This window comes from Sander lucioperca, chromosome 21 (assembly GCF_008315115.2).
Source record: "Sander lucioperca isolate FBNREF2018 chromosome 21, SLUC_FBN_1.2, whole genome shotgun sequence".
Lineage (NCBI taxonomy): Eukaryota > Metazoa > Chordata > Actinopteri > Perciformes > Percidae > Sander > Sander lucioperca.
In genome coordinates, this window is record NC_050193.1 from 7918726 (window position 1) to 7946612 (window position 27887).

At 40.4% G+C, this 27887-nt stretch overlaps 1 long non-coding RNA gene across 1 annotated transcript; it reads left to right on the forward strand.

Annotated features, from left to right (window-relative positions):
- The first annotated feature begins 11257 nt into the window (after positions 1 to 11257).
- LOC116059740 lies at positions 11258 to 16940 on the forward strand. Its single transcript, XR_004107361.2, has 4 exons — positions 11258 to 11359; positions 12164 to 12439; positions 16458 to 16580; positions 16749 to 16940. It is a non-coding gene; the product is annotated as an uncharacterized LOC116059740 (long non-coding RNA).
- Positions 16941 to 27887: the final 10947 nt, after the last annotated feature.

Consider the following 27887-nt stretch of genomic DNA (forward strand, 5'->3'; position numbering starts at 1 on the left):
GATTTTCAGAAACTTGTGTATTCAGGGAAAACATTTTTGGCTTGTAACGTCAGAGTGTGTGCCCTTATCTCCTTTGTGAGGCGTCACAAATAAGACGACATTTGGTACAATGGCAGACGTGGTCGAAATAGAGCTGGTTCTATCCTTACTAATAGGACTTTTTACATGGAAGACAGAAAATCATCCAAGTCATTAGGAATCCATGGATCCATGAATGTCTAACATTGGTGCCAATCCATCAAGTAGAACAATTTACCTGCTGGTGACACTAGATAAAAAGTCAGGGGATATGGATACCATGGATATCTGTACAAAATTGAATGGCAGTCCACCCATTAAAGTAGTTCTTAAAATAACTAAAATTAATTTTAAGTTCTTTTACCGATCCAAGCACCTCCCTGCTAACATCTTTTCCCCCTCTTCTCCTCTTTTTCTTTTCTCTATCACCCCTGAATGTGACATGCTACCTACCAATTAGATCTTGCTTCCCATCCAGTCGATAGGAGTGATGTAGAGATGTGGGGTGCTGGAGCAGAGCCCTTGGGCAATGGCTAGGGTAAAATATGAGTGTCTTGCCAATCCTGATGAAATGCTGGAGTTGCCTGTTACGGAGAGTGCCCTCCTCGCCGCCATATATCACCCAGCGCTGCCATATCTTCTCCAACAGGTTCAGTAAATCTCTCACTGTTTTTACTGTTTAACCTCATTGCTTATCTTGAGTCATCCTCCCAAGGCAGTTTGTGGAAGAACATTGTGGACATCATGGCTGGCACTGTTGGGACCAGTGCTGAAGTGATAGAACTTTAATTACAACAATCTAATGTGTAATTTTTCATGATGCCTCTGATTCCTTAGAACTGTCACGTGCAGAGTGGGGGGGCTATGGGTGCCTGAGCACCTGCCCCTTTGCCTACAAACGTCCAAAGTGCCCTTTTGAGTGGTCATTTAAATTATCAATGCTTTGTAAAATTACACATGAACATTTAAAAATGAACGTGTGAATCAATTATTCGACAATAAAAAATGTTTAAAAGTAATAATATAGAAGTAAAGTTGGTAGCCTCGTCTACCTGTGCTGCTGCCGGTAGGTGACGTCATAGGCTATCAACGTGACCTTTCACATTTGCCTGCCTGCAAGAGCATCGTATTGTTGTTGTGTTAAGAGATGGTGAAAAGCAGGGTAAAATCACTACAGACAGTCTGTTTCCAAAACCATTTAGCTGATGTTGAAAAATAAACTATAACATTTATCGTAATTTTTCATTAAAGCTAGGCTTTTCCACGTTAACTTTTCGCTTCAGCCTCGTTGACAGTGACATTCTTACCTGACAACAGCTGTTTCTTTCTGCAAGCATTTTCCACCAATCAGGATGCTGTATACTACAACCATGTTTCCTAATCACATATACATATATATATATATATATATATAGCATTTTGAACAAAAATAGGTGTATTAGGAAGTCCGGCCCCCGGAGTGTCTGCTTAGAAAAATTCTGGCCCTTGGAAAAATGTAGTTGATGACCCCTGCCCTACAGGCTAATGTTCTGTACTTAATGGAGACACTCCAGGTGAACAGCTACAGTAAAATCTGTGTCAAATAACGTCATCACAATCGCCACATTGATATGCAAATTAGGCGTTAACTAATTCAAATTTGCATACATTTGACAAGGCACTGCAGGTGAACAGGATAAACAAAATAACCAGTTAATGAGTTAAGAGTATTTCCTCCTTAAATGTTAGGTTTAAATATGTAGATTCATTTAGAAGAAATCTACAGATGCAGCCTAAAACAAATACCATCTAAATGTTTATTTTTGGAAGTTTATTTCAATAAGAGCAAAAGAAGACATGGAAGCAAAATAGACCAAAATCTCTAAATTGACCAAAACATGAAAAAAAGTGTCCTGCATTAAACAGTAACTTCATTATTTTTAAAGTAGGCTCCTCATCTAATAATAACAGTGTTATTCCCTGTAAAATTAACAAAATTGCAGCAACAGCCTTTTTCAGTTTAGTGTGAAGATTTTTGTTGAGATTTTTTATAAAAAAGATTTTTTGAAGAGTTATTTATTCCAATAACACCAAACAAATTAAAATACTTTATTGCCAAAACAAACACATTCTTAGTGAAACTATGTCTGTCTCCTTGGTGCAGTCACTTGTTCTAAATATATACTTGAAACTAGTATCATAGAAAACATGCACATTGTGGCAGAGTTTCCTTTGCTGTTTGTGATTAACCTGATGAACACTAAAAAGTCTCCGTGTGAACTGATTATTTTGTTGAGTGTTTATTAAAACTATTAAACAATTGCGTAAGGTTAATAAGATAAATTGGTAACACTTAAATATTAATTTAAGTGTTTTGTTTAAATTTCACGTAAATTATTATTTATTAACTATAGCCTGTTTTTTCCTTGAGCCCCTGCCGCCCAAAATGTCTCTGCACGTCCCTGCCTTAGAACATCCAGATTTGGATGATAGAGCATAGCAACAGCTCATTCAGAATTACTACTTTCATATCCCTTAACATGTAAGCATATTTCTTGTGGTGTCAATTCACTTAGCATGAATAGGATGAAACGGACTGCAGGATGTTGCATTGCCCGCATGCTTGTCCGTATGCATCTGCCTCTTCATGCACATGCATGCTTCAGATAATAAAATGGGGACCCACTAAAAAAATAAAATTAAACCTTGATTCACAGTACTAATAGTGGTCAAAATCTCCACCTTTAAGTTAATGAAAAGTACAATTTTGTCAACATGTCATACTTTTATTCATACTAGTATCCCCCCTACTTATGTACTACAGTATTTCCATGCGTCCAAATGTGTTGACAAGTTCATCCAAGTCCATTATATAGGTGTATGTTTGTCTGTGTGTGTGTGTGTGTGTGTGTGTATATGTATACACTGGTGTCTGCTAGAAAAGAAGTTATCAGCAGCAGTAATCTAATTATCCTGACACTAAGTGAAGGGCACAAAGGGATTACGGAGGGTAAGTACTGCATTCCATTAGTGGTCTGACACTTATCACCCCTATCAATTCATTATCTATAATTCAGAAGATATCAGTTCAAAAGACCAACAAATTCTGCTGGAGTGAGAGAACCCGAAATTGTGCTATACTTTCAGTGTGTTGAATATAATATGATTATAATATATATATATAAGATCCCTGAAATAGCCTCATTTCCAACAATTCTGTAGTGGATGCACTACAGCAGGGGAAGCTGGAGATTAAGCCGAATTGTCGCTGGGGTTTGTATCAGTGCATGATCCGGGTATGAGAGTCAGAGTGAGTAGGAGGTGAAAAAAATGTAAGTTGCCCTCAGGTGCAGAGAGGTCTACTTAACTCATGAATAATGTAATGAAATAGCTGGTGATTAATTCTACAGTAAACACAAGGTTTTGACAGAATGTCTTCAGACGGAGAGTGTTTGTTGGTGGTTGTGTTTTTTGACTCCTTATATTGCTTGCATGCTTGTGTGCACATCAGTGTATGGATGCAGCCATCTGAGTACATGCCATGGAATGTGTAAGTGTGAACCCTTTACGAGGTGCTGGCTGAGTTCATCACAGGTGAGGGCCGTGTGTGGGCTGCTGTCACCTGTTCTCCATCATTGCTCCTCCCATGCCTGTCCCAGAATCTCATTCATTAATAGATGCCCTAGGGCCAACAATAGCTCACTACCACCTTTTATTACTGTCACTTCACTCTCAGAGCCGGCAAGGTCAAATCCGCTTCACTGTCGTTCACCTGTCAAGCTCAGTGTGCTGACATTTGTGTTATGGGTAGCACAGAGGTGTATGTGTGTGTGTGTGTGTGTGTGTGTGTGTGTGTGTGTGTGTGTGTGTGTGTAAAAAAGAGGAAGAGGGTGAAAGAGAGAAAGAGACAGAATGACAGAGAGGAGAAGGAAGGGAAATAATAAAACATCAGGAGAGCTGCCATGTGAACAGATGTAGTCTGTTTTCTGTCCTTGATTAACCGTGATGAGTATAGCTCCTGTGAGAATACAAAATGTAAGTAAAAATATAAAGACAATCTGTTTCCTGGAGAAACCTTTTAATCACAGGATCATTGGTTTTTGGAAAGAAGTGCTCTGTTTTCAAAGACAGTTGAAGACGGTCTAAACTATCTGCTCGGACAGAGAAGTCTGCTAACATGGAGGCGGCTAACAGAGCGGTGGTTAACATAGCAATTGATGCTAGCGCAGTCCCGAACATGGAGGACTTGATCGCTCGGGTCTTGGAGGAGCAACGAAGTGTGCTTGAATCGGTGGTCTACGACGCAGTGAGGGGAGCGCTAGCGGAAATTAATGCCTCGCCGCAACACATCGGGGCAGAGCCTGAGATGCAGGAAATTACGGTACATGATCCGATGCAACCTGACTGCGGCACATTCACAATCCAGCAGCATCAGGAGCTGGAAGGGGCACAACACGAGCTACATGCTAAAGCCATCTCAGACTCGCTTATCTACCCGGCCACCCTAAGAATGACCCACAGAGGGAGAGTTCACCTTCACTACAACAAATATGCGGGTGTTTTCTGTGGGGAGTTGGATATGGAGGACGACAAGACATCCACATGGGCCGCTCTGCACTGGGGCCTGTTGCCACGACTATATATAGATGTAGCGCTTATACAAGAGTCACATTTACGTAAAAGAGATGTAAATTGCCTACAAAATAAAGATTGTGGCTTCATCTAGTGACAACACCAAAACCAAGGGCTCCATTGTGTTACTGTCATGGAAATGCACACTCACCGTAGATGAAAGTAGTAAAGATCTATCAGGCAGTATATCTTATATATGCACCACAATAAGGAGTAGGAAAATAGCCTTTGTCTCGGTATATGCACTGTCTACATATGGCGTAAGCTTTTCCCCACGTCTAACCAATGAATTGCTCTCAATGGCCCTCATTTATTAACCTAACGTAGAAACCAGCGATATGAGCGCAGAAATCATCTTACGATAGGCTTCACGTGTGATTCATGAAACGTTCGTATCACACCAATCAGAGCGTAAGAATGGTCGTACATTGATAAATGCAGTGGCTGGAAACAATCGTAATTTAAATTTCACACCCACATATATTCGCGGGTTAGAGGCCTCGCCCTTAGAATTTACGACATGGATAAGCGACATCCGGCAAAGAAAAGGAATTTCTCTGAGGCAGAAATAGAGACACTCACGTCTCAGGTGGAGGCAAACCGCTTGGTTTTATTTGGAAGCTTAAAATCAGGCACCAAAGGATCAAGGAAAAATGCGGTGTGGACCGAGGTTACTGCTGCAGTCAACAGCGTTTCTGCGGTAAATCGGACTCCTGCAGAGTTTGAATATTTAAGTTAATTTATCCAATAAGTAATAAATCATTTTCTACACTTAAATCATTAAATATAACTTGTAGTATTCTGATTTCCAAAAAGGTCAAGAAAAAATGGTCCGACATCAAACTGGCCACAAAAAAACGTGTTGCTTCGATGAGGCGCAGCCAAAATCAGACGGGAGGAGGCCAGTCAGACCCCGAACTGACAATGCCAGCTGAGGTGCAAGTGGCCGCACTTATCGGGTCTCCCTCCGTTAGTGGCATTCGTGACGGGGGAGACACTGATGTACCTGAGTCCGAGCAGGCAAATGGTGAGAGAAATAGCCACAGTACAAACACTGATTTGTTGCCTGCCTAAAATAATCACACAAATGAAGTGCATTGAATCTTTTACTTTCTGTTTTTAAAGATCAGTCAGAACCAAGCACCACTAGTGCTCAGGGTTCCACAGAGCAGTGTCCACACAGACCGGCGGAAGAAGAGCGCTTGTCTTCACCCCATCCTGGTCCACCACCACGGGCCTTGGTACTAACGGCTGAAGTCCTGGAGAGACAGGCAAAAATTTGTAGATGGATGGGTGAAATAAATCGTTCACTTCTGGCCATTAATGACACATTGAAAGCGATAAATGAGAACCTGAAGTGCATTTCAAATAAATGAATTATTCTCACTAAATGTTCCATATTGTATTTTTTGAAGTATTCTTACCCAAAGATAGCACTTATTATATTAGAAGCGCAGAATTAGATCCTGTCTCCTTCGTAGAGCCCCCAATGGTGGCTGTTGTGGCCACGGATCTCTATGGGTCATCTGGCTGAACTTCATCGAATGGCACCCCGTTCTCCAGCGCAATATTATGAAGAACCCCACATGCCATACTTATGTTGCAGGCCTTCTCTGGGGTGTATAGTAGAGTCCCCCCCGCTGACCCAAGACAGAGCCACCTGCCCTTGAGCAAACCTATGCATCTCTCCACTGTGGTTCGTGTGTGTGTGTGCGCACTGTTGAACCTGCGCTCCTGCTCGGTTTGGGGATTTGCAAGCGGTGTTATAAGGTACTCAGTCAGGGGATAACCTTTGTCACCTAGAGGAATCACATCAAACCGTTTCACCAAAGAACTATGTAGAACTTTTATAATAATAATTGTACGCAGGCTTAACTCACCGAGGAGATGACTCCGGGCATGCAGTGCGCCCTCCTGTAGCTTTGTTCCAATGCTGCTGTTTTGAAAAATAAAAGATATCAACGCCACTTTCCAATCCTTTTATTTAAAGTTGTATGAGTCCTCCTGCAATCCAAATCTGACACAGTGCCAGGAGTTCCTAAAAGAACTAAACCTACCTCTTCTTGATCCAGAGGAGGCAGAAGAACTGGGTCAACCTATAACGTTAGAGGAACTTAAATCAGCATTAAAACCTCTGGGGTTGGATGGAATTCCATCAGAACTTCGTCTTCAGTACTTTGACATATTAGGACCTACGATTTTACAAGCTTTAACCTCAGCCATAGAGATGGGTACTTTTTCACCAACAAACCAACACTGCACTAATTTCTGTTATACCCAAAAAGGGCAAAGATCTTATGGAGTGCTCAAATTACAGGCCCATCCGCCTCATTGGGACTGATATTAAGCTCTATTCCAAAGTCTTGGCACTCCGCTTAGAATGCTTTATTGAGAAGCTAGTCCACCCCAACCAATCAGGTTTTATACCAAAGCGTCACGCTCCAGACAATGTACGCAGATTATTTCATGTAATAGAATAAGCCAGAAACCTTCCAACAACGGCAGCAGTTTTATCAGTGGACGCGGAAAAGGCTTTTGACCGCCTAGAGTGGAACTACTTGTGGCAAGTAATGGAGAGGCTTAGTTTGGGGGCCATATTCATTGACTGGTGCATACTTTATATGCGACTCCCACGGCCATAGTCTTAACCAATGGCTTGCCTTCTCAGCCTTTTCCCATCGAGCGGGGCTCACGACAGGGATGCACGCTCTCCCCCATGCTATTTGCGATCTTTCTTGAACCGTTAGCCCAAGCCATAAGGCAAAATAAAATATGTAATCTCAGATTAAATCCAATAACAGCTCAATATCTCACCAACAGTTCCATGGAGAGGAATAGAGCAAAACCTCATTGGAAGTCTAAGACTGCAAGACCTGGGGTCTCATTTATAAACGTGGCGTACGCACAAAACTGGGCCGAAAATGTGCGTACGCCACTTCCCACTCAAAGGTTGCGATTTATAAAAAACAAACTTGACGGGAGAATGTGCGGTCCTCCACGCAAACTCTGACCCATGCGTACGCACATTTTGGAGACAAAATAGGAATTGGCGACGCAGATGGTGAGGTAGTGAACTGAAGTCAGACTGCAGAAAGTAAATGTGAATAACGATTACTCGTAATATTTTCAAGTATTGATGCCTCACGCACATTTTTTCACTCCATATCATCCACGTTACCATGAAGATTAAATCCAGCAGTGTTATTTGCACTTGTACTGAAATATACTTGTTCCATAAACACCTCCAACTCAAATCTTAAATAGAAATTTGTTCTTAATGTTTAATTGGCGCTGTCTCGCCGTCACATTGTCCGCTACGGAGCGCAGGAGGAGGGGATGGCCCGACTGGAATACAGGATAGCATCAAATAACCTAGCATTAGATAACTGCAGAACACAGTGTAAATAACTAAATATCTGTCTTTAAAACTGTGCATATATCATCAAATGTCTGAAAATTCAGCTGTTAAGCTCTCGCGCAATCGTTACCCATAATGTCCTCGTTATCAGTCCGAACTTTAATACTGTTTGTGACAAAACCTGCATGAAGAAAAGTGTGTTTGCCTATTACACTTTCTTTCGTCTTCAAATTGTATCTCGGGGTGGGGGATACCACTAGTTTATGCTGTGTTGGCAAGGTGTTAACAATCACAAATTGTTGTACCAATTGTTGAACCGGTGCGTAATGCTGCATGATGGCACTGCTGGCCCTGCAGGAGGACTACGCTAATGGAAGAATCTGGAGAAAAAGAGGCTTCAGGGACCATGACAATGATATAGGATAGGCCGATTTAGATTCCCTAAAGCTGAGCTCTTGGATCTATGTACTGAATTGGGTCCAGTAGAGAGATCAACGCGCCGGAACCGTGCCATCCTGGTCCAAATACAGGTACTCGCCACTCTGGGGGAAATTGTTTCCAGAGGGAAATGTCAGACAGCTAAGTATTTTTTTTATAAATATTATATATAATCTTCAACTTTATCACTAAGGCTTGTTTGGATATAATATATAGTTCTGTTAAATCTTATTATATACGTCTGGTATATTGAAGCTGTCCCCGAGTGCCGTAATGCCTGCTGTTTTGGACGTATTATTAATACATGTAGTTATAGATCAGGTTTCCCTACACTGTACAAGAACAGGCTGAAATTATAATTCAATTTGCAGCAATTCCTGAACGTCTGAGAAGTTTTTTGCTTTTTCTCCGCCAGTCATCATGATCCGGTGTAGCAACTGCCAGTGTCATTAACATACTGATCAGCATTCACGAGGTGCTTTGCATTGACTATTTATGGTTAAAAATGAATAATAATAATAATAATGATAAGAGGCTGATTCACGTACGCACACTTGGGGGTAATCTGTGATTTATAAAGGGGACATTGCTTACAGGTGTGCGTACACACGGTTTTATAAATCTGACTTTTTTTTGGGGTACGCCATTTTGGGCTTTTGGACGTATGTACACTTATAGTAAGGATCCTATGCACAGTTTTATAAATGAGACCCCAGGCCTTTGCAGGTGTTTGTCCAAAACAGGTGGAGGAGCACCTGTGCTACATCAATAAGTGGCACGTGAATACCCCAATATGGCACAATACACACTTAATGTCTGGTAACAAACCTTTTTGAGGTCCCCAGGACATCATTTTACTTCTATCTCTGCTTAAAATCAGCCCTAAAATGTTATGGAGTGCCATGGGGAAACAGTTTTGAGGTGCACCCAGTCATTAAATGTTTTTTTTTTGATTTTCCTGTGAGAGGATTAGTGTCCAAGATTTATGCTAAACTGTTGCAAGTATCTATAGGAGACCTCCCAATAGTAAAGAAATGGGAACGAGAGCAGAGCCCTGAGTGGAACACAATTAATTGGTAGGCAGTTTGGGACAACATTTTCTACTGTTCCAAGAACCCAAATCATCAGTATATCCACTTCAACATATGCCATAGGAAATATTGGACTAGCCATTCCCACTCCCTATTGTATGTTCTGTCAACCTGAACAAACTGGAACTTTCCTGCATATGGTCTGGGAATGTGAACAGGTGCATGAGTTCTGGCATAAAACAACATCAATAATATCTGATGTGATAGGATATCTAATTCCTACTGACCCGATTGTTTTGTTACTTAATGATGACTCTAAATTACACCTGCTCGAGAGACAGAGGAAGATTTGGCTAGCCGGCTCAACTGCAACCAAGAAAATGTTAGCTCAATGCTGGCTTCCCCCTCCCCCCCCCCCACACACACACACACACACACACACACACACTCGCTTTGTATAAAACAGTGGTTAGCGTATTTTCTAGACATAGTTATGCTTGAGCTCTTTACAGCAAGGATTAACAAAGCCAAATCATCGACTATCAACCTATGGAAAATAACGGCAGCACAAATATCAGACCTAATGACCTCAGCGCCACAAGAACTAGAGGAGAGTGACTAGGCAAGGTGGGATTTCTGTTTGTTTGTTTGTTTGTTTGTTTGTTTTCCTCGAGACTGCGGAGGGTGGGGGGTGGGAGAGGGTTTTTTTTCTTGTTTAATTTGTGTTTCTCTGTTCTGTGCACCATCTGATATTACCTGGCACATATTGTGGAATTTGGTCTGTATGTCTGAATGATAAATGGTGCTAATAAAAAATGTATCTAAAAAAAAAAAAGACAGTTGAAGACTTAAAAAATGTGATGTTGCATTTTCCACAAACTGAAGTTATTCTAACTTTAATCAATCAACTTCAATATAATTTCCTGTATGATACATTCTGCATTGTACTAAAAGAAGAAAAAGTACTTTAAAAGGTCCCATGGCATGAAAATTTCACTTTTTTTTTAACATTAATATGAGTTCCCCCAGTGGCTAGAAATGGCGAGCCCTGGGTATCCTGCTCTGCCTTTGAGAAAATGAAAGCTCAGATGGGCCGATTTGGAATCTTGCTCCTTATGAGGTCATACGGAGCAAGGTTACCTCTCCTTTCTCTGCTTTGCCCGCCCAGAGAATTTGGCCCACCCATGAGAGAGAGACATCATGGCTTTCAAACGAGCAAAGTGGCAGTTGGTCAAGGCCACACCCCCCCTCTCCACCTTGCCCCCCCCCCTCTCTCCTCCTCAATAGCTACAGACACAGAAATGGCACATACTAAGGAAAGCTCATTGTGGGACTGGCTCTAGTGGCTGTAATTCTGCACCAAGGCTGAATTTTGGGAAAGAGACTTCAGATACAGTAGTTGCTGACTGCATTCTAATTGTGTGTTTCTGTATTCTATACACAAATTGTTGTATCATGGTCGGCTCAAAACATAACACATTGCCTGCAGCAAAGGTACCATCAATTCATTTGCAAGTATCAAAACAATTAGTTGTCCAAATAATGCTGTGAAGTGTGGCAGTCAGAAAGTCAGTGGTGTCAGCGTATTTCCATGAATGAAAGAATAGAGAGTGGAATGTTGTGTGGTGAAACGGGAAACAAAGAATAACAATGGAGAGCGTTTTCCCTCTTTCTCACGTTCTTGTACGGAAACACGGGGCTAAGGTGCTTCCTATGATGACCCGGTCACACCTACTGCAGACAGCTCAGCAGCCAAAAGAGGCAGGGACGTCACAGTTGTGTGTTCTGACACCAATGTGATCAGACTGATTGTTGTAATGATGATTATGTGTGATCAACGAGAGGTATCTGTTCTGCATTCTACAGGAAATTCAGGATTTGTTGCCAAACTTCAGCTTGCAAAGTAAATGCTCTCTCATTTTTACGCCTTTCTTTCATTCAAGCATTTATTTCATGTGTAAAATGAGGATAATTACAATAAATCTGCACAGATTTCTCCTTAAAGCATGTTTTTGTGAGGGAAACTAGTTTTTAAAAAAAATAGTTTCAAACATCTGGCATACTATTAGTATCTTTCTTTTGTTCATAAACTTGGGTGGTTAGTGCTGTTGTCGCAATTAAATCCGTGTTTTCTCATTCATGCTGCATAGCTCATTATCTTTGCTTACCACCATCTCTATCTTGAACGCCCCGTGACAAGTAGGCCTAAGAAAGAGCCTCTCTGTTCAATTTCATGCTTAGAACTGAAATAAAGTTTAGTTGGAGTTATGAGCATTCTGGGTTTGTGTTAATAGAGAATAACTGTTGGTAGTGACGTTTGAGGGTGTCATGCTTTTTTATGAAGGGCAGAATAGCTGTTCAGGCTTACTTCATTCGTTGTCTCATGTGTGTGGGAGATGACGGAGCAGACTGGACTAAGACCTCAGGGGGCAGAGTATGGCATCAAGCATTATCTAAATTTAGTCCAACTGTGAAAACAACTTCCGCAAGAAACTGCAAGAACTTTGGACTGAACTCGAGCTAGCAGGCAGCTTGTACAATGTTCAGGACAGGCTGACAGTCAATTATCAGCAGCTTTTTCTCCACAGAGTTCCTTTTGTATATACATCATCAATTCCAATTCTGGACTTGAAAAGGAGACAATTTTTCCAGACAGTGATTTCCTCCAATCTCTTATCTCGACGTGTCTGTCGTGTGTTTTTTACAGGCAGACCCATGGGGTTACAGTCTTGCAAGCCTTGCAACTCCTGCTTGCAAAGTAAGGAGGAATGCAGACCGGCTGGTGGCTGCTCGTGTATGTGTGAAGACTGGACATATTGCTCTGAACACTGCTGTGACATCTGCTGCCAGATATGTGTAGACGTGTGCTCTGGCTTGTGTTCAGGAGACTGCAGCTACACCTTCTGTACCCTCTGCCTCAGCCTGGCACAGAACTGTATCTCATTTTTTACCACCCAACAAACGGAAACATCAGAGGCACAACGTAAGTTTACTATGCATAATGCAGCTATTATACAGTTTACCTGTACATTTAAATCAGCTAAATTAAACTTAACCTGAATGTTTGTATCTGTTTTAGAGGCTATGATGGATCCAGTACAACATACCTAGTGAACAAGTGACAGACATGTGACCAAACCCAAAATATGCATTTATTAAAGAACACCAAGTAAATGAAATGTAGCTGCACAGTATTTGTTATGTTAGCTCCAGAGTCGTGGCACATGCTGTCAGAATTTAATGCAACTGGGTCCTTTGTTTCATCAAAGACTAGATTAATGCCAATTTCAGCTGCACTGTAACTAAATGAAAAGATTTTTCATTTGAGCTATTTAATCCACATTGACCTCTAAAATTCCTGCTAAGAGCACTATGGAAGAGATCCAGCCATTTGTATTGTTCACTTCCAAGTGTATTTCAGTGATAGTATAAGTGCATTTCAGTGGTAAAGAGCTCTTTGATCCCAAGACATGTCGACAACAATAACAGAAGTCTCAATGCATTTAACCAGAAAACAATAACCACCCTCTATTTAATAAGGGTCCAAACAGGCTGTGTATGTAATTCCTCTTAAGTTGTTTTAAGTTGACTTGTCAGAGGCCAACAATCTTGTTTATCTGTTTTAAGCCCCCAACGTCTCCTTCCAGGCAGCGCTGCTTGAAGTCGATTAGGCAATGGTTATGGTTAAGGTTAGGGTTAGGGTTAGGTGCCTTGAAGTCAACGGTTGCAGCGCTGCCTGGAAGGAGACGTTGGGGGCTTAAAACACCATCGAGCAACAATCTCTCCTAAAAAATTGTGTTCCCATAAAACTGAACTGCATTCTCAATTACGTTTCAGAATATCATATTTTCTCCCGGATTACACATGCTCATACCAGCAACCGGCACACAATGTGAAATGGTTGCAGTTTTAAACATGTAACGTTGTGAATTGCAACAAACATACTTCTTTTGATTTAGTAAAAGATCGTGGTTTGGGTTATAATAAGTATGTTAATAAGTTCATATTTTTGTTAAGTAATTTAAGTACTGTATGTAAGTTGAACAGGGACGGGTACAGACATGTGGAGGGGCTATGCTTTAATCTGGACAAAATCTATCTTTTTACTCTTACTACTTTAATACTTAAATAATGTCTGCTGAACAGGCTGCAGAATTAAACAAATGTAAAGTGATTACAAGTGATTTTTTAATGGTAATTAAAAAATTCTCAAATTGAAATCATTGTTGGAACTTGGCAAGTTCAAATCATAGTTGAAAATTTGCAAGTTTCATCAACCTTGATTTCAACGTGGATTGCGTTGAGAATTCAGATTGACTCATACAAATGTAACCACATCCATTCACACTCCTGTGTGGCATACCTGAGGCGGGGTTTGAACCTGCGTCTCCTGGTTGTCGGTTGGTGTCCTGCCCCACTGGACCATCTCCGGGGCTAGTAACACAGAGACGGGTAGAAAGAAGAAACTTCCCCTTCATCAACCTGAAGGGAAACAAAGTTAGCCTGTTCCTTGTTTTTGTGCTGAAAATCTCTTAAACATGCAGATAATCCATTAAAACATCTTAAATGTGCAGATAATCTTTGAAAAACCCCTTAAACCAGAGCTCTTCAACAGGGGGTCTGGGACCCCTAGGGGGTCTTCAGAGTTACTGCAGGGGGGGGCACACACATGAGTACATGAGGCACACACTCTACCAGGTGAGCTATACCCAGAGGTATAGTTCAAGTTGTAGTTAAAATACAGTACATTGGTATATTTCTCATAAGTAGAAGTTGGCAGTGTAGACTTTTAGATACTCCCTGGGTTTTTTGGGGGATGGTGAACACATTGGTTAAATGGGTGAAAATAGCTTATTCCTATATTTGACTGTGGCAATTTAATTTGATTTAACTTTATTAATGATCGGCTTATCGAAATGATGCAGCCTCAACAGAAAAAATAAAAGAAAAGTTTATTCAGGCTTTTTCTCTAGAGGGGCAGCTCAGCCAGTTTGGGCAAATGGGCTGTTGCCAACAATAGCCTGTACCTGTGCAAGTCACTGAAGTTAAGTATGTTACCTATGTGAAGTAAAAGTTAACTTAAATGAACTTACGTACATAAGTTAAAATTAGTCAACGTTGACTTTTGGTTTCACACGAGACACAAACAGCAGTGTAGTGCTTGTTCACTCTGCACAGGCTGATCTGGTGACAAAATAACAGTAGGTTACTGTAGGGCAGAGAAAGTCTGCACATAGATTTTCTAGATGAGGAAATGGGGAAAACGGAATGGACAGAAGACAAACACTAAGCTGGAAAACTGGAGAAGTTTCCTGTACAGTAAAAGGAAGAGAAGTCACAAACATTAGTACCACAGTAAAGGAAAACGAAATATGGTCTGTAGTAGTATGCTTTATAATTACAGAGCTGGGTAGATAAACTGTAAGAGACAATCATACTGCAAGGAGAAGTTTAATTAACTGGTACAGGAAACATGAGTGAAGGCTTAACAGCAGGTAGGTTAGTATAAACAGTTTTGAGTCACCAAAAGTAAAGAGGGAGAGAGTTTAGATACGAGGAGCATTGCAAGAGAAGAAAACATTCTGAGTGCAGTAAGTGTATTTTGGGAAGAAGAGAGACAATCATGAATTTGAGCTGCCAGTGTGGAGGGGAAGCAGAATGAACGTCTCTCAAGATTTCTGAAACTGATGGTCTGGGGAGTGTTTGCGTTAATTAAGAACAATTTTCAATTTTTACACCCCTACATTTTCAGAGTGTAATTTCCTTATACTCCGCTGTCGTATGATAAGACAGCTGTACACGTGCATTTGTTACGGTTACAATACTTATGATTAAAAACTAGCGAGTCCCAAACTTTGCTAACATAGCCAAACATCAAGCAAGTGCAACAACAAAAGACGTAGCAAGCCAGCTACTAGGCCAGCTCTCTATCTGCCTTTTATTTAGCGAAGCTCTTACCAACAACTAAAAGCCAATCCAAGTTGTCCAGCGGCAGCTCGGTCAATTTCTACTTTTCTCTTCTTAGCTTCCTCTGTGTCCCCTCTTCAGTCTCGCAGCCTTTGCCATGATGTCCATAGCAGCTGCTGAACCTGGTCCCGTTGCCCGCTTGCCCGGCTCCGGTTCTGGCACGACACCACTGCCGCCGCTCCCGCCAGCATTCATTTCCCCACTTTTACCCACACAGCTTTAAATTTGTAACAGTAAAACAAAGACTACAGTGAACAACACATGCAGTTACAGTAGCAGTAGAAACAGTCAACAATGTCAGGTCATTAATAAATAAATAAACCATATTTATACAAATACTTCATTTTTTACATTGAATTGATTTTCTTTTATAAAACTGTGATCTATGTTGTGTGGTGGAGCATGTTGGGTTTTGGGTGAACACAGTACACTGTGAACACATGCAACGTTTTGCCCAGTTTGGTCTAGTGTCACCTGTATATTGGAATTCATGCACCCCCTAGAGACCCGGCGTCATAGTGCACTTGGACACTTTGACCAATGTTTTCACTTTCTTACCAGGTCCACCTGTACAATCTGCAACAATCCAGTGTAACAAAATAGCAACACTAACTTCAACCTCAACAATGACCATAGAGGGATTCATAAAGGTTGTTAACAAAGATAAGATGTATTGCAGGACTGTGGTATGGGATTTCATTAGACTACAGGTGTACCCAATAAATCGGTAATTCAAAATAAAAACTGGTGCCATGAATCTAAGTCCATTAAAGTGATTTATCAATGTATGCTCCTGATCAGGTTGCTCTGTTATACAGAAGGTATATTCATTATTCAAGCATTATGCACTACTTCACCACATTCATATGTCCATGTTAACAAAATAATGGCTGTTTTCTAATGGCAACAACATCTTAAATGTACTAAGCTGTAACAACGGCAGCATGAAATTCCATAGAGCTAGTTTGACCCACATCATAACCTACAAACAACAGCGCGGTCAGTGAAATCTTGATATCTCTCCTTTACATCAGATATTGAAGAGAGTCTGACTGCATCCTTCCACAGTGGCTGTGAAGCCAAGCTATCTGCTGCTGTCTAATGAGGACGGAGATGAGATGTGAAAGGAGCTTTCTGCAGAGCGCCAATGTGGATTTGTAAGTTCAAAGTCCATTAAATGTTTGTGTGAAGACAAATAATGTACAATCACTAATAGGGTAGAATATAATAAGTTTTGAATTGAGTCATAAATAATATATAAACCTGATTTGCTGATGGACTGCCAGAGCTATTACAAGTACGATTTGTATGTTTTCTATTTTCAGAAAAATGGCCCTTACCTAAGCTTAAGGTTATCCCCACCATCATGGCTGAACAAAAGCTCTGTGAATAAAACAAGCATTCCTGGCTCACACCCATGTGAGAAAGAGAGAGACAGTTCCCTTCTTAACACGCAAGACACCATCTTTCCAGTCTCATCATTTCATGTGGATGGATTTATTTCTTGTCTATCTGGATGTTTGGTCACAAAAATACAACTCATTTACCTGTGCTTTCCAGTACATAACTCTCAAAGACACATACAGGATTTCCTTATATCAACTAAGGTGTTGCATTTTTCACATCTGGAAGATTAAGCTCAAGTGAAGGAATTGCCTCATGCTGGCATACAAGCAGCACTTCAAAGCACTCATTAGATGTCTGCAAGATTGTTTTGCACTTTGAGGCAAACAAAAATATTATTTGGTTGCACACAGCGTACAATCTGATATCTCTTTGTGAAATAAGGGTGCTGGAGGACACAAGGTGCTATTTGCTTCCACTGAATTAGACCTTTTTATTATCCTGCATGAAATTGCAAGTTTATGGAAATTTTAATGATTGAGTATGAAATGTCCCCACATCAAAAAACGCTTAGAATGCGGTCTTACGAGGAAAATCTAACAACACGGAGAGTATGATGTGTTGCATTCGTGTCTTCGACTACCCATCTTTGCTCTCGTTTTCTCCTCCTCCCAGTCCCTCTGGACTCTGCAGTGCATTCAGTCCAACTTAAATTCGTATCCCTCTTAAACTCAGAGGATACGGCACGTGGCCTAGTTTAATCTTTGGACTGACGTTATCTTTGCGAAAGTTTGCTTGTCTACATTTATAAGATCTGCAGTAAATCCTGTGAGTCCAAAATAATTTGTATATACTTCACTCACCTTGATGCAACTGAGTGTTGGTGTCATTGTATAGATTTTTCTACGTATTTGCTTGAGTAGATGATTACAATGTGTCCACAAACTGTCCACAAATGCTGCATTAAGCTGGAATAGATCAGGAACTAAATGACTGAGGATCTACCTAAAAAATGTTTAAGAACAAAATTTAAGATCTTGTGAGGATTTTCCCCAACATTTCCTGTCTTTCATCTTATTCCCTCTTTCTTATCTCTTTGTGGCTGAGTGCATTTCTCTCACCTTGCACGCTGTCTATGTTCTCTTTACTGAATATCTTCTGGTTAGGTGTTTGGGAAAAGGCATTGTATGCTGCTGTCAGTCAACTAGATTACAGCTCTGGAGGATCCTTATTGCTCACCTTCCGAAAATAAGTAGATGCCTCCTAACTTTGTCGGCCAGAAATATCTGTAGATGTCTGTTTTTCCTGTTCTCGGAGGTTGTGGTACAAAAAAAAAAACTCAACATGAGAGACATAATCGAAAGACTAAATCTTAGTTTGATTCAACAAAGCTGCTATCAAAGAATCCTCACACACTATAACCCTGTATATGCAAAGATCTAAAAAAGCAGAACACGTGTGGTTCAAACCCTTAATCCCTTTTCATTTTATTTGTTTTGCAGCTATGTTCATATTGTATTTTTTCGACATCAGTTCTCTGTTCACCTGTCAACATCCCCACTGACCTGTCAGCTTAGTTAGCCATGGCCTTGTGAGGTTTATAGTGTTTTGATGGCTAAGAAACGCCTATTACTGCTGTAAGAGGCTTTGCTCTATCATTAGCACTAGGGACACAGAATGCTTACTGTGTGCAAAGTGATGATGGACAAAGAGCGTATTGCTCCTCATCATTTGTCTAAAGTCAAACCATCATAAAGTTCAGTCTAAAAACCATCATGAAGCCCCTTGAAGTGCTTTTCTCTTTTCACTTCTAAAATTGTTTAGAATTATTTGGGGCACAGCTTCACCTGGTACACTTTTATCTATATGAAACGAGAAGTGGCTTTAAAAGTAAAAAAGGGCAATGGTGTGTGTCCAATCTCAGTTAAGAGAGAGTGAAGGTGGGTTCTTGCATGGTCTCTCTTTTTGCCCTCCTGCTGCGTGTCAGGTTTTGAGATTCTGGAGATGTGCAGGTGAGACCTGCTGAAGATGTGCAGGGACAGCTAGGAGAGATGCAGTTTCAGGAGGTGGGGGGGCAATTAGTTATTTTTTTTTTGGGTTGAAATTAGATTTTTTTTTTTGTCCACTCTGAGACCTCCATCTTATCCTACAACCCAGTCCTCCCACTCAATTTCCATCTCACCGTGCAAAAATTGAAGTGATATAAAGATGTGAGCTAGAGATGGAGAAGACAGGCAGAGATGGTTGAAAAGGAGGGCAAGGGAATGGCAAAAAGATGCAGACAGCGAGATATCGGAGAGAGTGAGATGCAGGGCGGAAAAGGTGGCAGCACACAGATTTCAACATTTCCAGTGCACAGCAGCAAATGTTTTGACCAGATTCCTTATGATAGCCTTTACTCATGTGGAGAAACAAACTATGTAGCTATCACACTCCAGTAAATTATTGACTTTAAACTGCTCAGCTTCAAATACAAACTACTTAAAATTAATGCATAAGAAACCAGCATTTTATAAAAATGGTAGCGTGGTATTTGAGAAAAATATAATATACAATATGCAAACAACATAATCAGTTAAATAGGAATATAGCTTTAAAAATCATGTATCTATTTTTTCTATGGCCACTTAGTATTCAAAACGTAGGTGAAATGAAACTAAGTCAGCCGTGCCCACTCTCCACTCAGGTGGAAAGACAGAGACACTCATACATACATATAAATAGTGACAGAGACATTGCTCATCTTGGATGCATTACACATTGTAATTTGATAACAGGGCGGTCAAACAAAATCTCTGTACTTCATATGCATTCCAAATCTCATTTTTTTGTAGAGTCTACAATGAAAAGTATTTAACAGATTCACCAGCATGCATAAAAAGAGAGGGAGAAAATCATTAGCTAAAAGTAAAGAGAGAAATCAATGAATAGAAAAAGGCCCTAATAGCAATGGTGGGACGAGTTGTGTTCATTTGGTTTGCATGTATAGGTCGACAGCCCATTAGACAGCTTTAAAAGGAAATCAGATTCTGGCCTTCCTCCAAAGACATTAGGGGATGGGGTCAGGCTGAAGACAAACTGGTAATTGACCAATAGATTCAGTTAAATTGTTGGTCCCTGGGAGGAACAACATTTTTGTTAATTGCATTTTTAACAGTGGGTGAGGGGATTTTGGATTGCAGATGTATAACAGCAATGACAGTGCTGCAATGGGCCCAGCATCTGACAGTCCTATTACTTCTAGTTCTGTAAAAACATGTCTACCAGCTCAAACGCAAATATCCCAGTAATGCAGAGTTAGTTTAAAGTATTCTGGGATGTTACATTGGAAAAAAAAACGACAGCCTAGAACGATGTAAATATAAACACAAAGATAGGTTTGGCACATTCTTACACATTTTAAGAACAGGTGGTAATACGTTCTGCATAAATAAAGGGTTAGGGTTGATTCAGCTAGACAAAAACTGAAGTCCACTGAATACTAACAAACCCTCAGGAGCTACCTGTCAGTCAAACTAATGGACACTAACAATAGTAAGGTCAATGCTTTTTACCTCCACCAAGGAGGTTGTGTTTTCAGTTTGTGTGTCTATCTGTCAGCAGGATTACGGAAAAACTACTTGCCTGATTTTCATAAAACTTAGTGGAACGGTATAGTGCAGTCCAAGGAAGAACCCATTACATTTTGGACCCGATCCATATTATGTGGAAGATACACTAATTATTTTTTATTTTCGTTAACATTGCAAGATATGGCATGCATAGCCTTGGCGGAGGTCTACGTTCGCCAAGCTCTTCTAGTTTAGGTATGTTTTTGTGTTACTGTAAATTGTACATTCGTGTAGCCTAAGTATGAAGTGCTATACAGATTTGACCATGATGTGGGCAAGCATCTTGCACATTATTTGTTGATCAAGTGTCATTGATCAAGTGTTGTTTAGTCTGTTAATGCAGGTGGAATAGAAAATCAAAATGATTGTAATTGTACATCTTAACAAACACGTCAATAAATTAAGGAGTGTCTAAAAGAACATCTATCGCAATATACTATACTGACGTATCTTCTATCACATGAACCATAACTCAGGATAAAGTGCTGTATTTATTATTATTGGTAGTTATTTAGCAATTCCTGGAGATTGTGTTGGTTTTGAATGAAATACTATTGCTTTCTTTTAGTATGTGAAGGACAGTTAGTATGCTGAACACATCCACTAACAGCTACGGACAATGGTTGTTCACAACACGTGCCAGTCATTTTGCAGAGACTAAGTGAATTCCAGACTTGGTGCCACAGGACTGAGTAGAAACTTGATCTCACAGTAACATGCAGTCTTGAATTTGATCAAGGCAAAAGAGCCCAGGCTAACCAATTACCGTGGGGAAATCTGATCTGCTGGTAACACGCTGTACAGACCTGCCTACACCTCTCTGACCCTCTGAAGACAGACCCTCCTGGTCAAACATGGGGCAGCAGCCTAGTTGATGGGTAGGAGGACGTGGCAGATGTGGATGTATGCCCTGCAGGTGTGACTTTGGACAGTGGAAGAGTCCTGCTGCTCAGTTACAGTGATGAACGACTTTGCCTACTCTCTGATAATTGCTCACTCAGGGGCAGAGAGAGGTCCATTAATCAAAATGAGCTGAGGTACCACAGGACTCCTCCACTTATGGCAAACTCCGGCATGCCTCAACAACCCCGGGGCAGACCCGGAGGCGTCGGCTTCAACTAAATCTTGCTGGTCAGGACGCTGTCATTCTGTGGTGACAGTCAGCACATCCGCCTGACAGTCCGCAGTCTAACCTGCTGAACAGAGCAGACATGGGCGGAAGACGGGAGGGGTCTCCATTAAGTGACTACCAAATGGAACAGCCTCTTAAGGTAAACTTGAAGCACACTGCACAATGTACCTTTGGGATTGTCACACAGGCTTTGTTGACATGCCTTAAAGTGAGAGAGAGGGAGAGAGATGAATAAATGTGAGAAAAAGACAGACAGAAAGAAGAAGAGGATGCATCGGTTGGGATGTCTGTTTGTGGCTGGTGATGGCTGGTGACAAAGTATTCAGGTTTTATATAAATAAAGGAACGGATGCCATATCACTTTGTCTCTAGAGTCAAATCCATGAGATCAAAGTAAAATAATCTTGTTAAGGGACAATTCTGCTCCTTCACTTAGATTGATGGGAAATCACAATCAAGGTCACAGTCTCATCTGTTTTGGGGTGTTTGCTGATCTCTTTAGTGCTGTAATTTGTGCAAGAAGGAAACAATGTGCACAATATGTCTAGCTTTGATGTTTTACATATTTATATATTTACATTTTACCTTCATATACACATTTATATTCATACATATTTACATATTTAGTATTATATTACTTTTCTGCCATGATTTTGATTAGTTTTAATTAAGTTATTCAAAACTTAAGTCTTAAGGTGGGGTAGTTGTTTTATTATTTTAGTTTATTTTATTGTATCAGTAGATAATTAATGAACTAATTTTTTTGTACATATTGACCATGTTGTGCTAGTAAGGGATGTGTATATTCATAGGATGTGTGAGCCTGTTTACAAATATGTTTTTATTATTATTTATTTCAGTATGCATCCTTTGGGACATATTTGCACTTCTGACTCTATGTCTGTAACAATTCAGGAAATGGTTGTACTCAATCATATTTCACTAGGGCTTTGCAGAATTCATTCATGAAATGTACAAAAACGCTTAAACCCTGCCACGACCTAGACCTTGAATTTTTATCAATAAACCATGATGCATCAGAAAATAAAGATTCAAAATTGCATTCTGGGCAGTGCAGAAACCAATAACTGCAAAATAATTTTTTTCAGCCATAAAAATAAGCAGGTCAGGCTCATTTGTGTGATCAATATCTAACATGTATAATTATTAGAATTATCACCTGGATCTGTAGCTCCCCCCTTCACATCACCACTCTCAAAATGTCGTCTTCAGCTGCAGCGGCAGCTGTTTCAAAGAACGAGCTCTAAAAACCTGTACACTACTTGGTCAGCACCAAACAGCAGACTGACACGTTAAGCAACTAGCTGGTGAACATACTGGAGCTTTTAGCAGCTGAAGAGACAGCTATTTTCCTCAGCAGTTGGTAGAGACCAAAAACGGAGTATGAATATTGGACATTTGCGAGGTGGCAAGAAACATGACTCCAAATGACTGCTAATGCTGCTCCATAACTGCTGGGTGTTTAAAAAAGTTTTTTTTTTGTTTTGCTAACAATTATTGTGTTCTAGTGTTTATATTATGATGAGGGCTCAGAGATTTTGAATACATTGTGAGGTTGAATGGGCGCAGCAGATTTCAGGCCCTCTATCCTTCAGCTGAAAGGCAGCTCCCAACAGTCTTCAGTGACAAATCTTACCATTCATGTCAGTGGGAGCCAAATCTTATTATCCTTCGTGGCTGAAGGTGGGCATACTGATCTTGGGCCTTTTTTCCCCCCTCAGTGTGTGGATGCCAATGTTTTTAGATGGCTCTGTAGGAGTCCACATCACACAGCTGGTCATTAAATGAATATCAGTTCCTCCCATCTCATCCTCACACACAATAAACTACCTCCACCGTTCTCAATCTGCAGTCAGCCCGTCTATTTCACGGTCCAGTTTATGTGCTGTGTGTGTCACTCCTGTCCTGTGCTGTCCCTGTATATACCACACATCTGCTATAATGAGGGACAGAGAGGGAGCCTTGGCTTCAGGGCCTCACATGGGAGAACACATGATTGCCCTTGCATTATATAGATTGTAGTGGTTTATCCCTCCCCATCACATTAGATTGGACATCAGCAGGGTGACTGAGACCTACAGAGTAAATGAGCAGTAATAGGCACCGTGTTGAACACTGAGAGAAAAATATGGTGCTGATGTCACACTGCTATTGAGACAGATCATACATATTGTTCCCTACTTTCATAAGAAGTATTCATTCCCCCAGCTGTGCTTTTAGTCCATCCGTTTGAAACACAGCTGTAAAGATGGAAGAACTGTGCTTTCACTCACATCACAAGTTCATCTTCCAGACTAATCCTAACCCTTCCATATATATATATATATATATATATATATATATATATATATATATATAGGGCTGTCAATCGTTTAAAAAATGTAATCTAATTAATTACATACTCTGTGATTAATTAATCGAAATTAATCGCATACATAATTAACGGTGCCTGAACCGATACTTTTTAAGAAAGTAAAAAAAGAAAAGAAAAAAAAAAAAAGGGTACTAAACAACAGTTGGTGACATTAAAGAACGGCTTGTTTATTGCTAAAGCCATATGGTCAAAATTAAATGATTTAATAATAATGTATAACAATAACAATAACTTATTTCACTAGTAAATTGCTGTTGAACGACAAAAACAACCATCAGATGGGAAAAGGACATTTACAATAACTTCAAATGCACCACGAGGCTGTAGTTTACCAGTTTCAATGAACGCACCGTCTGTGTTGTTTTTCCGATGGCAGCTACAGATTGTAACATACCGGTGTTGAATCCTCTACAGTAAAACACAGTCAAACTTTACACCGTTTAGGGTTAGCTGTCAGCATTGTAACCGTGTTTAATCCAGCTACTAGCTAGTGGTAGGCTAACGTTAGTTGCTGTCGAGTATAGTGTTAACTAGCGTCACGTGCAGCGGTGTTTGTGTTGCCTGTATCGTCTGTTTCAGAGCATCAGAGAGAAGTGCAGACATATCAGTGACACCAGATTTCGGTAGCCAGGGTTGGCAGGAAGAAGATTTTTACAAGTAAATGTTCCAATTAATGATCCAGGCAGCACATTCTCGTCTCCGTCCTTCATTTTACAGTCCAATGGTGGACTGGGTCAAACGTCAATATGGAATGGATTAATCTATATATATATATATAGCGTAAATGAGTTTAATTGAATTTTGGCCGTTAATTTTATAGCGTTTTTGGTCACACACAGTCACACACACACACACACACACACACACACACACACACACACACACACACACACTAAGACACACACACAGACAGACAGACATACACACACACACACACACACACACACACATACTGTACACAGACAGACAAGTTACATTAATTAATAGCAGGCCTGGGGCTCACAGTGCCACCTTCCTTCTTCTGCCACCATCTTCACTCAGAGACATGTAGGCCTACTGTGGGGCTGCCAGCACTCCAGGTTGTAGCTGTCTTCCCCCACCGAATGTCTTCTAGAAACTTCCACTAGGCATGTCCATCCAGCCTCTCCTGTGCTTTGTAGTCATTACATGAAGCATGTGCTTCATCTCGAAGAAGAGGAATTAAATCAGTGCTGTGTCAGCATCTTATTCAGCTGTTTCTTAAAAGGTAAGAGCTTCCTTTTAACTCTCCAATTATCTATTTTTATTTAAATTTTGCCATAGACACATTGATAATTCCTCCCAAGAATACACAGCTCTGCTTGACGCTCTGTTTTATGCTCTGTGGGATTTTAGAATCCAATGTAGTGATTGGTTATTTAGTTGTATGCCAGGCATGCCATGTGCTTCTCTGTCAGGCAGCAGTGCTTTGACTGCAAGTACAGCCTGCACCTAAAAATTAGTCAAGAAGAGTGATGGTGTGTTCAAGGTGAAAACTAACTCTTTAGTGTATGCTCATCTATCTTTCTTCTCTCATTCACAGAAGCATGGTGCTCTGTGAAAACAGTGCCAACCAAAACCAGTCATGATGTTTAAAACTGATGAAGACCCACCTGGCTCATATGTCCTCGAGCTGTAATAAAGGGTTCAGCAAAACTTTCTAAAAACATTGTTTGTGCTGTACAAGGGCAAATATTCAGGCTAATAAACTGGACAAACCTTTCTTTATTCAGTGAAAAGGAGAATCCATATACCACCAGTGTTAACAGAGTTTTTGCTATCATTGGCAAAACAGAAATCTTGCTGTTTTTGCTGTTGGAATTGTATTCATCGAAAGTGAAAATTTCTCTAATTGGTTGGCTTGTGTGGAAGCAATCTATATCCATGGTAAATCAAAATATATATTACTATGATGTAGGTATGAAGAAAAAAAACATCTGCAGCATGTAATAAAAGTGATGCCATGTAATGAAGAGCAAGGCCAGTATCTGTGTCAGTGAGGGAACCAGAATGGTTATTATTACAGGCTCCTCTCATTTGCCACTGGCCGTAGATCTGTTCTCTGCAGCTGTGGGCACACAAGCACAACACACACACACACACACACACACACACACACACGCACACACATCTACATGTACATGCGCATGCATCAACAAGAAAAATTGATTACTACCTCTTCCTGATTGCAGCCCCTCTGTCTTCTAAATCTAAATTGCAACTCCAAAAGCAGCCCATGTAGCTGAAGCACACTAAATCAATCTCTCCCACTCTCAAGCTCCTTTACTGCCAAACAAAAAGTACAACCTTTGCAGAGAAGTGAAAAGCCCAAGAATGTAGAAATATGCCATGCAGGACAGCGCTGTCTGCCTTCTATGACCTTGCACTTCATGTCCAAGGCTAATGGACAATATTTTGACTAGCCTGACTAGTCAAGATGTGCAAGGAGTTTAAAATTACAGCTTTCACCTAATGCTCTTTGTGTATTGTCCCAGAATAAAGTGGCATTTATTGTCCACATACTGTACAGTGTTTAATTTCCCCCGACTGTGGCTTCATAAATTCCCTCCACATCTGAGAAACAATTGGACATTATTCCACCAGGAACCCTATCTGTCTAATTACCCACTGACTTTACACTCCATTGATTTGCATTCTTAGCTATTTAAATTATACAATACGTTGCATTTTAAACACTGACAAAACTACTTTAAATTCAGTGATTAAACTCATTGAAGTATATCAGCAGTTTTGAGAGTACATATCTACTATGGATTACTTTAGAATCACACCCCCAGCTTGTGGTACTGATTCAATGGCCCCCACCACCATCACTACTCCCTCCATTCATTAGGCTACATTTATCTGGCATCAGCCCTCACACATCACCTTCACTTTCACACTGCATTCCCTATGCTTGGTCCCCGGTATTGTTCGTCACATGTATCACAAACCAGTCTTTAATGAGTCCTTATCCGTCACTCAGACAAGACACTTAACATGAGAATGAATCTGAGGCCTTGTCCTTAGCAGGGGCCATTATGTGTAATGGTTGTCAGCAGTTTGGAATGCATTAACCATGTGCCACTGAAATGCTCTCATTTGTACCCTTGTCTAGTTTAGCATTCAAGTGTACGCATGAGCACTCTTGGATATTCAATAGTGGATGTTGGAAAAGTTGCCAACCTGAATGGATCTCTGTGATTTTATTTATTCTTAAAAAATATGTTAGTATGAAATAACTGAGGGTGAGAGGTGTCATTGACAGAAAGATAACACTATTATTTGTGATAGCCCTTTGCAGTTAGCCTTGGATGAAGTTGACTCAGTTCCTCCTTAGAAGAGGATTCATCAGCATCAACAAGGACAGTGCTTCTGCTAGGAATCTAACAGTACTTCCTACGCCTATATAAAGTGGCAATTTTACTCTTTTTCCTATTAGCACACAACTCTGTGTGATATACCTCAACAAGCTGCACTGAGAAGGTGTTCTCAGAATCCTCTTAAATGAACCACACACATAAGAGTCTTCGTAAGAATGTTGCAAGAATGATGGTTGTCCCATATGTGAGTATCAATGCGGTATGAAGTCAATTTAGGTAACACTTTACACAGACTCTTGAGTAGTTAACTAACGAGCAAGGAGCTATGTGTAATGAATTAAGATAGATAAATCTAAATGTTGCTTCCCACTTGGTATGCACCACCAGACTACGTAGCAGATAATTATGAACTTAAGCATATTAAACTCATAAAAAATTGTAGCTTGGAGCTGATAATCTCTCTCTATGAAATGTTACGTGGCATTGATAAGCAGCAGATGACCATCCGTTCATGGAAATAAGCTTAAGGTTTGCAATGAGTGCCGCTCAGAGTAGCAGAAGCTCAAACTGTAGAACAGGAGCTCAACAGAAGATGTAATTATGATAGGAAGAATAGTAAAGCAAGCTGTCACATGTTACTT